The 16150-nt window shown below is 42.2% G+C and overlaps 1 protein-coding gene across 2 annotated transcripts in view; it reads left to right on the forward strand.

Annotated features, from left to right (window-relative positions):
• Positions 1–5660: 5660 nt before the first annotated feature.
• Positions 5661–16150, forward strand: part of tspan18a (tetraspanin 18a) — a 36503-nt gene continuing 26013 nt past the window's right edge. For both annotated transcript variants that reach the window (XM_057337887.1, XM_057337893.1), the window contains exon 1: positions 5661–5864. The gene's annotated coding sequence lies outside the window, so the exon portion shown is untranslated. The remainder of the gene's footprint in view (positions 5865–16150) is intronic.

Below are 16150 nucleotides of genomic sequence, written 5' to 3' on the forward strand. Positions count from 1 at the left end.
TTATGAGCTTGTCCTGAGCTAGGAGCTTGTTGCTTGTTGCTTGTTGCTTGTTGCTTGAGCTCAACTCAGCTACTTCAAAACCTACCTAACCAGCACGTGCTGTCATTTTCACTTGAAAGGGAATTTGGAGATGTGTTCTCTGATGGGCCGTGTAATACAACATTCACCTCCCCATTTCATCTGGCTTATATAACTGAAGGTCAGAGACAGTCTCCACATCTCAAGTAGAGTCGGCTGAATCCCTGGGGTCACACTCATGGGGGAGAGGAGGGAAAGAGAATGCTGAATAAGAGAAAAAGAGCAGGAAAACAAAAATGAGGCAGGGTTAAAGTTTAAAATGAGGAGTGTAGCTTGCCAAAGCCTAATAGCTTGATGTACAGTATACCCTGGAGTGCTCAGATGCTGGGTAGTACCTGTCTCCTCCAGGCAAAGTTGTGTTGATAAAATTGTATATATGAAGAAAGCAAATATATGACCAAATCTATAGTTTATCGCATGCGGTATCACCTTCAAAATGCATTTACCCATTTGTGACCCTGTCTGTGAAAACCAGAAAAAATTCTTCTGCTTTACTGTGGCTCAGTGGTTAGAGCATGATGCTAGCAACACCAAGGTCATGGGTTCGATCCCATGGGATTGCACATAGTCAGAAACAAAACATGTATAGTACAGTGCAATGTAAGTCGCTTTGGATAAAGGCGTCGGCCAAATGCATAAATGTAAATGTCTCAAAATCGAATCATGAGAACAAGCATCCAAGTTGGATTGTAAGCATTAATTTTCACTACTCAGTAAATATTAAAGATATCAAGGATGTAGTTTGACAGAGTGTTCTTTACAATATCAGAATCAGTAAATCACAAAAAATGACTTTGGCTGGGTTTTCACAGGCAGGGTCACATTTGGCATATGCTTGTATTAAAAGCAACACATACAAGATTGATGTATCTATCTTAGCATCAAACCCATGACTTGGCTTTGCTAGCACAATGCTCAAACACAGTGGTTCTCAATCTGGGGGCCCCAAAATGGCTCTACGGGGCCACATATTTTGTGGTATTTCATGAAATATAGAAATTTATCATACATTTTATGCAATCAAACATCAGAAAAAGAAGACCACCAACAAAAAGAATTGATGTTTGAGTATTTTATAACTGAATGTGTTTTTGGTTCAAATAAACCAAAGTAAATAAACCAAAGTTATCTAAGTTTAAGATTATCAGCACTTATTTGGGGAGCCGCAAAGCGATGCACGCTATAGGGGGCCTTACAATGAAAAAGTTTGAGAACCACTGCTCTATTAGTATACGAACACTATACCTGGTTATATCGACAGCATGTTGGATGTCAATTAACAATGTCAGTTAACATTTCCGTGTGCCATTCCCAACCCCCAGCTTGACCTTTCCTGAAGCCCTTTACTTTTCTGCTTTTTAATATCTCCTGCCAGGAATGACATCAGATTTGAAGGGAAGAATACCTCATAACTGGGAGCTCTATGATATTTAAAACACGTTTACTGCACTTCTCACTTGAGTTCTAAGGTTCAGTGTTATTCCCCTAAAATACCAATTACCAAACATCATTCCTATTCCCGTTTAATTGTTGCGCATTTTTGTCTTGGCATCATTATTGCTCATGAAGTAAAGCAGCTTCCATTTGCATGTTTCTTGTCTGTATTAAGATCTTTCAGAGATGAAACAGCACACTTTACTTCTGATCTGTGAGAGATCATTTCTGACTCGCTAAACCTGATGAATCACAGACTTCATTTGCATAAGTGTTTTCAACCTTGAACCTTTACGAAGAATAAAAATACCCTGCATGTAGAATGACTCCAGCAGATGGAGATAAGTGTAATAGGTATAACATAAGTTAAATCTGTATCATGTAAAAAATACAAAATAAGTCTAAAGCAACATGAATGTGTTCCTGAGGCACAGCTCTTGCACAGCCAAGGTTGTGGGTTCAATTCCAACATGGAAACTGATGATGTTTATCTGTAAATTGCTTCAGATATAAATGTCTGCCAAATGCAGAAATATATATGAAGCCACGTGGTTTGACCTTGCCCTTCAGCCTGAGGACAATAAAGAATCACCATAAATCATTGTATTTTGTTGACATTTGGTTGTAGAAGCTCAGACTCACCATGCCACTGTTATAATGACATCAGGAGCCGTAAATAACTTTGCTTCTCTCACTGTGATCTGTCATTCTCCCCACAGGCGAAAGGGAAAATTGTACATTATTTAATAGTGACCTCTGACTGGAGTCACAACAGCTTTGGAATTTATGGGGTTTCTTCCAATGAATAAATAGTTTAAAATCCAGCCATTGGCAATGTGCAGCTGTGTAAGAAACCACATGTAAGAAAGGTATATTGATTTATCTCTTTTAGAAATAGTAAGGTAGGATAAAATAAATCGTTTATGATTGTACCTTTTGCAGGTGTCTTAAATCAGAAGAAATAGTTTCATTGTAATTACATCTTAGAAAATGTCATCAGTGTATTACAGAAAAACATTCTTGATCTTTTTATAGGTTGAACTTGTTAGTTTGTATCTGCATTCTTTGAAGCACCAAATAAGAAACTGAACTAAAAGAAACTGATTTTTTATAAGTTTAAGTTCCTTGTCTGTTGCACAGGTGATCTAAAAGTCAGACCAGCCAACAGCCTATCACCTGTGTTTGTCTCCCTGCAGTTTATTGTGTTTGGATGATTAAGCTGATAGCTGACTAAAGATGACTTTGAAGCACAACAGTTCTGACTGAGTGTCTGTGGTTGTCATGCTTTGGGGATGCTCCAATCAACAGGTTGAAACGTGTACAATACATCTTACTCACACAGCAACTAGCAACACATTATAAACGTGTCATTGCCCAGAAGTAATTCACACATTCATTTTCACTCCACAACAGATGTCATGGTTTGTCAAGTGACTAACTCTGCCCTTGAGGTACAAAACACTCTTTAATTTCAATCTTGTTGACTCATCATAACTGAAACTGTAAGATCAAACTTAGTCATTGCAAATGATCAAAATGAATAAAGATTGATCACATCACTGGGATCTTCCTGTTGTGAAGAATTCCTTCCCATCACACTGCTGATGCAACAGGACGTGAGCGTTCATGGCAGAATAGCAGGAAGCAGAATCAGTGTACTTGAGAGTGTGGGAGAATAGAAGGAAGACATTTACAAAACGATTTAAATGTCTGTTTTGGGAGTTGGAAGAGACACCGTTTGACCCACAGTTCTCTAATTATTATTTTGTCCATCCCAAATTCCCATAACAACACTTATCATATTATTATTTCGGTTACATTTATGCAACCAACAATGTCTGGTCATAAATGTTTCTTTATGTAGGCCTTTATTTTAAAAAAATGCTTTCAGATGTGGTAGCCTTTTTTACTATAAGAGAATTAATTTTTTCAATAAAGAGCCTGCAGGTTTGTTGATTGCCTGCAAAGGTCAACGGATACAATATGTGTCCTCTCGAAAAAGTAAATTGGCATGCAGAACATACATCAGGGCAAGCTAGGCTTCAAACCACTCACTCTCTGTTATTCAACAGATGTAGTGCTTATTAGTCAACACCACACAAACTCATTTCCAGTCCGCCAAAAAAGTTTTTAAAATAATAAAAAAGTATTTATATACAGTAGCCTATTATGGTAAATTACCATTGGATTTACATTCAGAGAACACCACAAATGCACAAATGCATGCTGTTGTGATCTGCATTGGTCTGGTGAAGTTTCCAGCCCATAATAGGAGTGAGATGGAAGTGAGTTTTTACTTTCGCTGTTCTTTACACAGGAAGGAGGTGAATGTGAACACAACCTTGTACCGTAACGCCAAAAACACGTCAAGCTCTCCGACTCACTAAAACACTGAATAATAGGTCTGAGAAAATCTAGATGAAAAGTCTGCAAACAATTGGAGTAGTGTAGAAAAGATCAGTGATTAGGAAGTACTTCTATTTATATCCTTCTAAATGAATATGCCCCCAGAAGAATATCAGAATTCGTTGTATCTAATGCATGTGCGCTGCATTAGCAAAACAGTAAAACTTTTCTTAGACTTATCCGAGTACTGCAACATTTGAAGAGATTTTTTAACTGGACGTGTCAAATAAGTTCACTGCAGGAGTCCCTGAATCTTTTCGAAATGTTTGCATTCTTACCCTTGGGCACACTGCTAAGTACAAATTCTCTTTAAAAATATGTCTTCTGTCACTGTCCATGACAGGATAAAGAAGAGACAATGAGAGCAACAGAGCAATGTCTTTGTCTATAAATATGAGCTTCAGGGCTCAAGCAGAGCGTGTAATGATTTAGGTTGGGTCACCTTGCCTTGAAGCATTATTTATGCAGCTCTCTTAGGACCTCAAAAAGCCCAGATCAGTCAGTTACACTTCCTACAAGCTGTGCCGAGCGCTCACTTGAAAGTCACAGTTAATACAGAGTCAGACTGCTTCCCGAGACTGATGGCACAGACTTTCAGAGTGGCACACATACACATCATTTGTCTGCCTGTGGCGAGGGATGCTAATTGGAAAGCAAAATGTGATGTAGCCTATTGCAGCAACATGTAAATTCTTCAGGTTTTAAATAAGAGACTAAATATCATTTTGATCGTTGATCTCTTACCCGTTTTGGAATTTGTGCTGCAGTTTCTGTCTGTAAGAAAATATCATCTTGAGATGTTCACATGTTATGAGACTCATGATGTCATGATTCTGCCTCATCATGTCGTGTCTTGCTTGGTCTTGAGGCAGAATCATGGCAGAACCTCTTGTTTGGTGTGGAGAGGAGCATATTATTGTCTGTCACGACTTAATATGCGCTCTCTCCGGTCTCGTCTATGGGCCCGCCCCTCTCGTTCCCTCATTGTTGATTCTCTGCACCTGCCCTCTGTTAATGATCCTTTGTTAGTCTCCCTATTTAATGTCCTCGTGTTTTCTGTCCTGTAGCCTACTGATTCGTTTTGGTTGCTGTGTTCGCCTTGTATATACTTATGTCTTGATGTTTAAGTTATCCCGATTCCTTGTTTTGCCCCCTTGCGGGAAGTCTTTGTTTTTGTCCTTATTGTTCAGTTCGGTTTTCCCCATTGTGGCTCCTTTGTTTTGTCTATTAAAGTTTTGAGTTTTTGAACACGCTGTCATGCGCTTGGGTTCTCCTTCCTCGTCTCGCCACGTTCATGACAAGACTCGATTGTGTGTCTGAAATCAATCGAAAGCAGATCAACGGTAACCACTTCACGAAGTATCTTGTGTATAAAGCTCATCTGGGAAATACTCCTTAATACGGTTTCAGACAAATCAGATTATAGCATAATATATCAGATTATATATATATATGATATTCTATAAACCCTTATGATCAATTTTATAAACGCACATGGGTGCTTGCACGAATAGCATAGTATGTGTGAACATTATTAAACATAACTGCGAGGCCAATGTCATTAATTTCTGGGTACTGGGTGATGCCAATATTTATCTTTATTTTATATCTTTATATTTCTCTAAAAAACGCAACAATGTTTGTTTTCTGTAATCGAAGAACGTTATCATTGTGCGGAATATGAGTAGGCTACTTGATGATAGGAGGAGGCGTGATGGTTGAGTAACCGCCCCTGACCAGCGTGTGACTGAGCACAGAGCGCGCGGAGCAGCGGAGAAGTGTAGCGTACTACAGTCAGCGCGACCAAACCCCTCAGTCCTGTCGAGTGTCGGCAGAAAGGAATAAACAGGAATAAACTGTCCACACAGCAATTTAATGAATTCTAAGGACAACAGAGTTCTCGTTGTGTTCATCTGTACTTAAGCGCTTGGAGAGCAAAGGACACGGTAGGTGTATTAAATCATCACTTTGGAAGCTGAAAGCAAAAACGCAAGTGCATTAGCCTACTAACAGTTAGATCTCAAAGTTTCGTATGATAGAGAGAATTAACATTCATGTTAGTGACATGCAAAACATTTGAGATGTATTTTATGACGGGTCCTTACATTCATCTCACTAATCGGTTGTTATAGTCTCATGGTTTGTTTGGAAAGTTGAACTTTCCTTGCGGACTTATTACAGTAATGTTACACATTTTTAAATACGTCTGCTGCACTTGCATGTTGTACACGTCCGATCAAAGTTGTAACCTTACACAACTTGAAGGAATAGGCTACTATTTTTTTAGACTGAAATGTGTGGATGTGTGCTTCTGCTGTTGCGATCATACGTTGACTTAGATGGCATCTCTCTTGGGTCGCTGGCAAATGTTAAAATGTCTTGGGTGTAAAAGTGTGAATCTGCATTTTGGTCTGTGCTCTCTCTCTCTCCAAACATCCCAGATTAACAAATCTGACGTGAACAATGAAATCACATTCCTGGGATTTATAGGCCTACAATATGAAAAATATAAAGTATGTTTGAAATCCTTCTGTTTTATTTAAAAGATCAACAGAATGCATCTAGTGTGCTGTGAAATTAAAATCTTCATTATTTCCATGTTCTCCAGTGTTCCAATACATCTGCTTAATGTTGTCATTCAAGACATTTCATTCACAAATCCCTGCTTTAAGAGGTGTATTGCCCTTTTAAACTTAAGCCAGCTGTCAGGAAAACCCCATTCATATCCTTTATCCCCTAATATCATTTGTTGTTCATCCTTGGGCTTTAGTTAAGATGGGCAAAGCCACTAAAAAGAAGCTGTGGAGTTGATGGGCAGGTGAGGGGTTGATATGAAAGCAGCAGGATTAGTGAATGTCTGAAAGAGAGACACAGCCAGGACCTGATTTCCCTTCAGTGATTAAACCCGTTATCTGCATTTACTGGCTGTAGAAAAACAGCTTTGACATGCCAGCACAAAGACTGCTCACAGTGCTGTTTACACCATAAAACAGACCTTACCTATCTAGATTATGAACAATGACTTATGAAACAATGTATGCAATCATTAAACTTGTCAATGTGGAAAGCTGTTTATATTAGAAAAAACTAACCTTTTGCATATTCAGCTGTATTTAACATTTCATTTTCTTTTAAAGTGATAGTTCCAGTGAACACAAAACCACTGAGATATTCTTTTGTGTTTCACAGATGAAAGAGTCAGGTTGGGTGAATAAATGTTGACAAAATTTTATCATTTTATTTTTGGGTGAACTATCGCTTCAAGATGAAACATAAAATGTTTTTAATTAAAGCTATTATTATACAGTAAATTATTATTGGTCCAATGTGTAATTTTTGGATGATCTATTGACAGAAATGGGATATAATATACATCACTATGACGTCAGAGGTGTATAAAGACCTTACATAATGTTTTTATTACCTTAGAATGAGCTATTTCTTCTATCTACGTACACCGCGGGTCCCCTTACAGGAATTGGCCATGATGTTTGTACAGTTGCCCTAAATGGACAAACTGCTCTACAGAGCGCGTTTCCGAAATGTTAACTCCTTCACCAAAGAAACGAAAATGTGATTACATCTTAGTCCTGTGTCAGCCACTGTAGTGCTTTGAAAGGGAGAAGTGAGCGGTGGAGTGAGCCGTTGGTTGCAATTAGCAACCTCACCACTAGATGCTGCTAAAATTTTATACCTTTAATTATTTGAGCAAAATTATATATCGTACATTTTACCTTCATTCAAAGTACAGAAATTGTTTAAGAATAGTGTTAGAATAGAATTGTTTGAACACACATTGACTGCTGTAGCCTATCAAAAGGCCATGGCCTGTCTCTGAAATTAATACTGAGCAAGTCCTTCTTTGCCCTTTATAAAGTTGATGGTTCCAGTCCTGCATGCTGAATGCTGATCAGAAAATACAGCATTCCTGCAATGGTAAAATACACACTGAGGTGTCAGGAAGCTGGGGTCAGGAAGTAACCAGAGCCAGATCCAACTGGCTGCCTGCACTCATGGAGCGCCACCTTGCAAGTGCATGTATGCTACCCACCATGGCATATCCGTGTCTCCAGCTATTAAAAGTTTCCTTGCCGAGAGCTCCACTTGTCAGCATTTGTGATGTATCTTCCTCATTCCTGATCAATGGTGACCCAGCGTGCAAAAGCAGGGGCAGTGTATTGAGGAAAAGCTTTTGAAAAATCTGCATGTGGCAGAGCATGCGGGTAAAGCTGACAGGTGTGTGTTCATTGCTTTTTTCTAATGTGAGTCAGAGAACTGCTCCATGCAGCGCATCAATTAATTAGAAAGAAAAAGGAAAGAGGCCACATTTTATTTAACAGTTGAGGCAGTTCCAGACTGTGTTTAGATGGGTGTCTTTGTAGGGAGTCATAGTGAAACGTCCAGGGACATTCAGAAATCCCATCTGTTCCTGTTTTTCATCTGCGGTGAAAAGCTTTGCTGCTTTCTCTGAGGGCTTAGCACAGAGTGTTGGGTGAGAGGGTGTGGGGGGATTGGTCAGGGAGGGTAGTGACAGTGTTCAGGTTCAGGTGTTTCTTTGGATCTCAACTTTCGTCAGAGTTTACAGTACATAATCTATGACTATGGCTTTGTGCAAAAGCTAAAAAATTCTACCATTGCAGGCAGATTATAGTGTTTTGCAGGTATCAGGATCTGTTCAAAATCAGCACATTGATAGATAATGTCATCTGGTTTGTTTTTAAAAGCACCTTAGATGTTTCCTGTTGTGCATAAGATATCCCATAATACTTTGGGGAGAGAATAAAAATTATGTCTGGTGAAGTGATTGAAAAGACATGATGCTTGAATTTGTTGTAGATCATGAAACGTAACATAGTCTTTTAGAAGTGTGCTTGACTACAGTTTCGACACAAGGAATATTTACACAAAACACTGACTGTCAGTGATGAGACACAGGCTATGTATAATGTATGTTTGCTCTGTGGTCATGTCTGCTTGTCTATCAAACTTGTCTTGTACTAGCCTAAAATTATTCATCTATTTCAAAAAAGGCCATTAAATCCACATTCTAAATTCAATTGTTATGTTAGCTGACTTTGTAGCATATTGAACAGGCCATGAGCCTTCCATGAAAATACTTTGATGCTGTGGGATATGTTATAGACCGTTTCATCTAGGGATGCACCGAAATGAAAATTCTTGGCCGAAGCCGAATAAAAATGAAACACTTGGCCGAAGGCCGAATACCAAACATGGCTTTTCTCATTTCTTCTATTTATTTAGCCAATTTTTTCACTATTGCACAAACTGAATGGTTAAAATGTGCTTTTTATATTTTGTCTTGCTTTTCAATATAATACAATATAACTTGAAATAAAATTGAGCCCTCTCCCTTCTTGAATAGCCTATATTAGGCCTATAACTATGAAGATATTTCAGTAGCGAAACTTGAGAGCATGTAGATTTTAATTTGGGAACTTGTAAAGTAAGTATTTGTACCTCTACACCAAAATGTACACTCACAGCCCCAATGTGAAAACTTGTAAAATAAAAAACTGAAGTTGAATTTTGAGATTTGCACTCATGGACAAAACTCACAAATCTGTCTTCTGAATTTGAAGTTGCAGAAAAATAGTCACAAATGTGTAAATTGGCATTTACAAAATACATTGGCAGATACAAATACATAGCACATATTTACACGGTTTCCTAGATTCAGACTTGAATTACAACCACAAATAGGCATCTACAACCTCTCAAATCTGTCACTGCAGTTTCAAATCTTCCCGCCTTGACTTTTGCTACTACGCTCGTGATAAACCCGTGGCAAAACTAACTTGTGCACACTGCCGACGTGTTTGCTCCATTACACTGGGTTCGCGCTAAACGTGAATGAATGTGATGTAACCCAGTAAATTACATACAAAGCCAATGCAAAGACACGTATAGACGCGAACTTGCGGAAGGCGGTGCGAATGACGCGAACGCGCGTCAATCTTATCTTCCGCAAAGGTTGAAAATATTTGTCAGACCGTGTCACTCACGTGAAAATAACGAACTTTTCCGCGAGTAATAAGGAGCGTGGAACGCGATTGTTCGCGTTTGGTGTGAACCCAGCATTAAGGCCCAATTCACATTTCGTGTCTTTTCCGTGCGCATATTTTTAAATGTAGACGCGTGCGCAAACAGTGCGGCGCGCACATTTTTGTAGGCGAGCCGGCGCCGCATCGAGATGGAAATAGTTAACCTTTTCTGAGTGCTGCACGCGCGCAGGTCATTTGAGGAGAGAAATTGGCACGGCTCACGTTTTCCGCGCATTTTAAGACGCGAAATATGAATTGGGCCTTAATAAAGCATTAGCGCGTCTCTCTCTCTCTTTCTCTGCGCTGGTTGCTCCTTGATCATATCACACGTCATGCTGTTTTTGCTATTTTTGGCCGAATATTTTGTTTGTGGTTGTCTAATAACATAACTATTTATATTTTATTTAATTTATCTTAACATTAATTTGTATTATTATTTTACTGTCTTATAATTGTACTAAATAAAAGATTTGTTGAATTTTGTTGTATGTTCATTTTATTAAATAAACAGTTTGTTGAATGGGTCCTGTAGTTCAGTTGCATTTAAACAAACCGTATGGTACATTGATATCTAGCAGTTGAGCTTGGTATCGAAATTATTGGAGAGACAAGTTTACAAGTAACGGTTCTTCTCCGTTTCTTTTGATTGTTATCATAAATAATCTACAGGCACTCTATTGTTTGTGAATGTGTACCGGAAGTTCAGTTTGTTTATGTTAAGATGAAACCGTCTATAGTGTGTAGTTGTAGGCAAGAGCTTATTCAGTTTGCACAAAATTCATTGTGAGGTGAAAGTTAGTTTTGGACATGCAAATCTCCCAAATCTAAGAATTAATTTGCAGTCCATAGACAAGTTTCTTGTTAGCCAGTGAGCTGATAAGAAAATGAAGGTCTATTTTAAAGACGGGGTAACCGATTTTCGAATTACGCTTTAGACAACTGAGTCGGGCCGAGTGCCAAAACAACCTTGTAGCCAATCGGCAGTAAGGTGCACAGTGCAGATATTAGCCGAGCCGAGCGCTGATGAAAGCGAAAGATGGGGGTAGGGGTGTGTTTGTTTTGGTGATTTGAACATCAACAATGGCTAAGTGGTCATTTACTTGTGTGCATAAATTGTTTTTGTGACGATACATGTGGATAGACATAAATAACAATTCGTTACATTTACTGTATATAGCGCTTTTCTGGGTCCTCAAAGCGCTTAAAATGAGAAGACATAAGAAATTACCAAAAGTCATATTTGTCTATTTTTCCACTGATATGGTAATTACAGTTATCATTTTGATTAATGTAATTCACAGTTTTTAGTTCATTATCATTGTACACTTGAAGATGTATAGACTAGTATATGTGGTATCTCCTAATTACCACACCGGAGACCTGAGTTCTAGACCGGCTCTTGACAGAAAAACCGAGTAACTCGTGGACCCAGAAACACTCAGTTCCAAGGACCTGTTGGCGGTGATCGCTCAACATGAGACTTCTTTCCAGTTCCACGAAGCCATACTCAGCCGACAAGAAGAACTTATGGCCAAACACTCTCAGCTCCTCTCTGAGGTGGTGAGCTCTATCCACCAGCTCTCTGAACGCCACCCTGGCCCTTCACCTGCCTCTATACCTCTCCCGAGTGGCAACAGACCTTCTCCAGTGGCAGAGCCCCGACTACAACCTCCCAAACCCTTTGCTGGAGATCCTAGTTCCTGCCAAGGATTCCTCACTCAATGCTCCCTCACTTTCGAGCTCCAACCCTCAAGTTTTCCCTCAGACTGCTCCAGGATTGCTTACATTATCACTCTTCTCTCAGACAAGGCACTCTCATGGGCCTCTGCAGTGTGGCAGTCCAAGGATGCCTGTTGTGAGTCCTATGCGGCTTTTGAGGCAGAGTTCAAGCGAGTATTTGACCATCCAGTCAGCGGTCAAGAAGCTTCCAAGCGCCTGCTCTCTCTGCGTCAGGGTTCCCGCAGTACAGCAGATTTCGCCATTGAGACCATAGCGGCAAGGAGCGGATGGAATGATGAGGCGCTGAGGGACTGCTTTCAGGGAGGGTTGTCTGAGCCTCTTCAAGATGAGTTAACCACCCGAGAACCAGCTAAGGATCTAGAGTCCCTCAACCCCTAGTTCCGAGTCTCAAGAGTCTGTCGACCTGTCTCGAGTCCCCAGTGTCTATTATCAGTTCAAGGCAGCATTCAGCAAGTCCCGGGCTACCTCCTTACCTCCTCACCGCACTTATGACTGTGCTATTGTCCTTCTCCCTGGTTCATGCCCTCCCAGGGGTTGGATCTTCTCCTTGTCTCCCCCAGAGCACTCTGCTATGGATACCTACATTAAGGAGTCCCTGGCAGCTGGCCTCATCTGTGCCTCTACTTCTCCGGCTGGGGCGGGCTTCTTCTTTGTAGAGAAGAAAGACGGGGGTCTTAGGCCTTGTATTGATTACCGGAGCCTCGACAAGATCACGGTTCGGAATCGATACCCCCTTCCTCTCGTGGCCACGGCTTTCGAGCTGCTTTAAGGGGCCTCCATTTTTACTAAACTGAATCTCCGCAATGCCTACCATCTTGTGCGGGTCCAGCAAGGGGATGAATGGAAGACAGCCTTCAACACCCCCACAGGCCACTATGAGTATCTGGTGATGCCGTTCGGGCTCACTAATGCCCCTGCAGTCTTCCAAGCACTGACTAATGACGTTCTCCGGGACCTGCTTAATCGATTCGTCTTTGTATACCTCAACAATATCCTTATTTTCTCAAGGTCATTGGAGAAGCATGAAGGGCATGTTAGCAGAGTTCTCCAGAGACTCCTTGACAATCATCTTTACGTAAAGCCAGAGAAGTGTGAGTTTCTTGTCACCCAGGCCCAGTTTCTTGGGTTCATCATCACTCCTGGCCACCTGGAGATGGATCCTAAGAAGATCGAGGCAGTCTTCAACTGGCTCATACCCGCCACTGTCAAGGAGGTTCAACATTTCATTTGCTTTTCAAACTTCTATAGGAGTTTCATTTAGAATTTCAGCACTGTTGTGGCCCTTTGACGGTGCTTACCTAGGGAGGAGGAACCAAGATTCACAGGGGTCCGGAGGCAGCAAGGGCCTTCGAGGATCTCAAGCGCCGCTTCACTTCCGCTCCCATTCTTTTGATCCCTGACTCTGAAAGACTTTTCATGGTGGAGCTGGACACCTCAGAGGTGGGTGTAGGGGCCATTCTGTCACAGAGGGGTGAGGATGAAAAATTACACCCTTACACCTTCATGTCTTGCTGCCTGTCGGATGCCGAGCGCAACTACCATGTGGGGGATCGGGAGTTGCTCGCGGTAAAACTTGCCTTGGAGGAGTGGCGCCACTGGCTTGAGGGGGCTCGGCACCCTTTCCAGGTTCTCACGGATCACAAGAACCTGAAATATCTCCAGCAGGCTAAGCAATTGAACCCTCGGCAGGCTAGATGGTCCCTGTTTTTTTAATTGATTCCAGTTTCTCCTGTCTTACAGGCCCGGAACCAAGAATGTCAAGCCAGATGCCCTGTCTCGAGCCTACTCCCCTGAAACTCAAGAGAAGCCTTTGGCATCGATTATTCCGAGGTCTAGGATCATTGCACCCCTTCAGTGGGATCTGGAAAGGGTGGTGCGAGTGGCCCTTGCCTGTGAGCCCGATCCAGGTGGTGGTCCCACTGGATGCCTGTATGTCCCTCAATCTGTCCGGGCCCGGGTCTTGCAGTGGGGTCATGATTCTCCATTGACGTGCCATCCAGGAAGTGCTCGCACACTTGACTTCCTCCAGCGGCGGTTTTGGTGGCCGTCCATTAAGGACGTTAAGTGAAAGAAGTGAAAGTGAAAGTGACCTATTAGTCAGATATGGTGACCCATACCCGAAATGTGACCTCTGCATTTAACCCATCCAGAGAGTAGTGAACACGCACAGCAAGTAGTGAACACACGTACATCCGGAGCAGTGGGCAGCTATCACTGCAGCGCCCGGGGAGCAAGTAGGGGTAAGGTGCCTCCCTCAGTCGTTACCCACCGGCCCTGGGAATCCCTGGGAATCGAACCGGCAGCCTTCTGGTCACAAGTCCTACTCTCTAACCATTAGGCCACGACTGCCCCCTCGTTAAGGTTTATGTGGAGGCTTGCCCCGCATACAGCCAGGGTAAGACTACATGTCAGCGACCTCAGTTGCTGCTCCACCCCCTACCTGTTCCCCGCAGGCCATGGTCACACCTTTTGCTGGACTTTGTTACGGGACTCCCACCGTCCCAGGGCAACACAGTCATTTTGGTGGTTGTGGATCAGTTCTTTAAGGCTGCCCGGTTCATTCCCCTGCCCAAGCTGCCTTCAGCCAAGGAGACTGCTGAGCTCCTCATGTATCATGTATTCCGGATATTCGGAATTCCCCTTTACATTGCCTCCGACCAAGGTCCCCAATTTTTGTCCCGGGCCTGAGGGGCTTTCTGCAGGCTCATTGGAGCCACTGCCAGCCTTTTGTCTGGATTTCATCCAGAATCTAATGGTCAGACGGAATGGATTAATCAGGATTTGGAGACCGTCCTGCGGTGCATGGCAGCGATTAATCCTACTTCTTCGGCTACCTATATCATTTGCGCTGAATATGCCCACAACACCTTCCAGTCCTCGGCCACTGGACTATCCCCCTCTGAATGCCAGTTCGGGTACACCCCCCATTGTTCCCTGAGGAAGAGGCGCAAGCTAGTGTTCCCTCAGCCCAGCGCTTCATTCAACGCTGTCGGAGGACCTGGAGGAAGGCCAGGCATACCTCCCAGAGATTCCAAAGTCAGGCTAATCGTCCCCGCCGGACGGCCCCTAACTTCCGAACCGGGCAAAGAGTTTTGTTAGCTACTAAGAACCTTCCCCTCCAGGTCGAATCCTTTTCGCATAGCCAGGAAAGTTAACCCCTTTGTTTCTCCCTTGTTCCCTTAGAATAAACCCCACATTTCATGTCTCATTACTAAAACCTGTCTTGTCTTCTCCCTTTGCCCCCCCACGCAGACTTCCTCCACTTCCCAGGATCATCAACGGCCAGCCAGCCTACACGGTCCACCAGACACTGGATTCCTGGAGGGTCCAGAGCTCACTGGTGGACTGGGAGGGCTACGGGCCTGAGGAGCGCTCCTGGGTTCCAGCCAAAGACATCCTGGACCCAAGCTTGATCCGAGAGTTTCGCTCCCGGAGGCCATGGTGTTCTGGCAGGGACGGCAGGAGCCGTTCCTAGAGGAGGGGGTCCTGTCAGCATCCTTCCACCTGTAGTTACTCTCCGTGCCTCTAGAGGCCCCTGTGTTTCCCTCATTAGTGTTATCCAGGCCATCTGTGCCTTGTTTCCCCTAGGCTATTTAAGTTGTGTTTTTTTCCCTTTTGTTTCTTACTCGGATTTGAGTCTTGGCTGTTAGTCTCCAGCATTGTTTCCCCCAGTTACCTCAAGTAAGATTAACTTTGTCTTTTGTATAGCTTATGCTCTCTGTTGTGGTTTTCTCCCCTCGTGGAGTTTTGCTTTGTTGTTGTCTGTTTATTTATTTATTTTTCCGATGAGGGTTTTTCCATTGCCTCTGTCCGAGAAGAAAATAAATACTATTATAATAATTTGAACTTGCTAGCTAATGCAATATACTTGTTATTTCTTTTGATTGTTTTCAGAAATAATCTGCAGGGACTCTATTCTTTGCGGGTGTGTACCGGAAGTTAAGTTTAGGCCACAAAAGCGCATATGCGCAGTAACGTTTGTTTATGTTGTTGCTTTGAAACCGTCTATAAGCCTCTGTATATTTTCATTGGACAATTCATTCTCAATTCATTAGACATGCTGCTCTACCTGCTGCCCACTGTGTCCTACTGTGCTGTTATGGAAACTGAGCTTCATGTTGGTTTGAAGAGAAATGCTTTGTAATGATTTTGAAGTCCAGATGGCTTGATTGTGAGGGGTGTGATAACTGCAGAAATCTCACTGAAGACACCAACCCTTCATAAATCATGCTGAAATGGGTCTGGAGGAGCAGTGTCTTGTAAATTTCAGTCATAGCTCAGCATTGTGATGATTGATATTGATTGTTATAGTACCACAGTGTTCAATTACTAACCCAATACTATGAATTAGCATTCAAGTGGCCTGAACTACTCTGCTGTGCAAAGGCAAAAGGCCGTAACTTCGATTTTGGTCGAAAATTAGTTATTGA

This window comes from Triplophysa rosa, linkage group LG1 (assembly GCF_024868665.1).
Source record: "Triplophysa rosa linkage group LG1, Trosa_1v2, whole genome shotgun sequence".
Lineage (NCBI taxonomy): Eukaryota > Metazoa > Chordata > Actinopteri > Cypriniformes > Nemacheilidae > Triplophysa > Triplophysa rosa.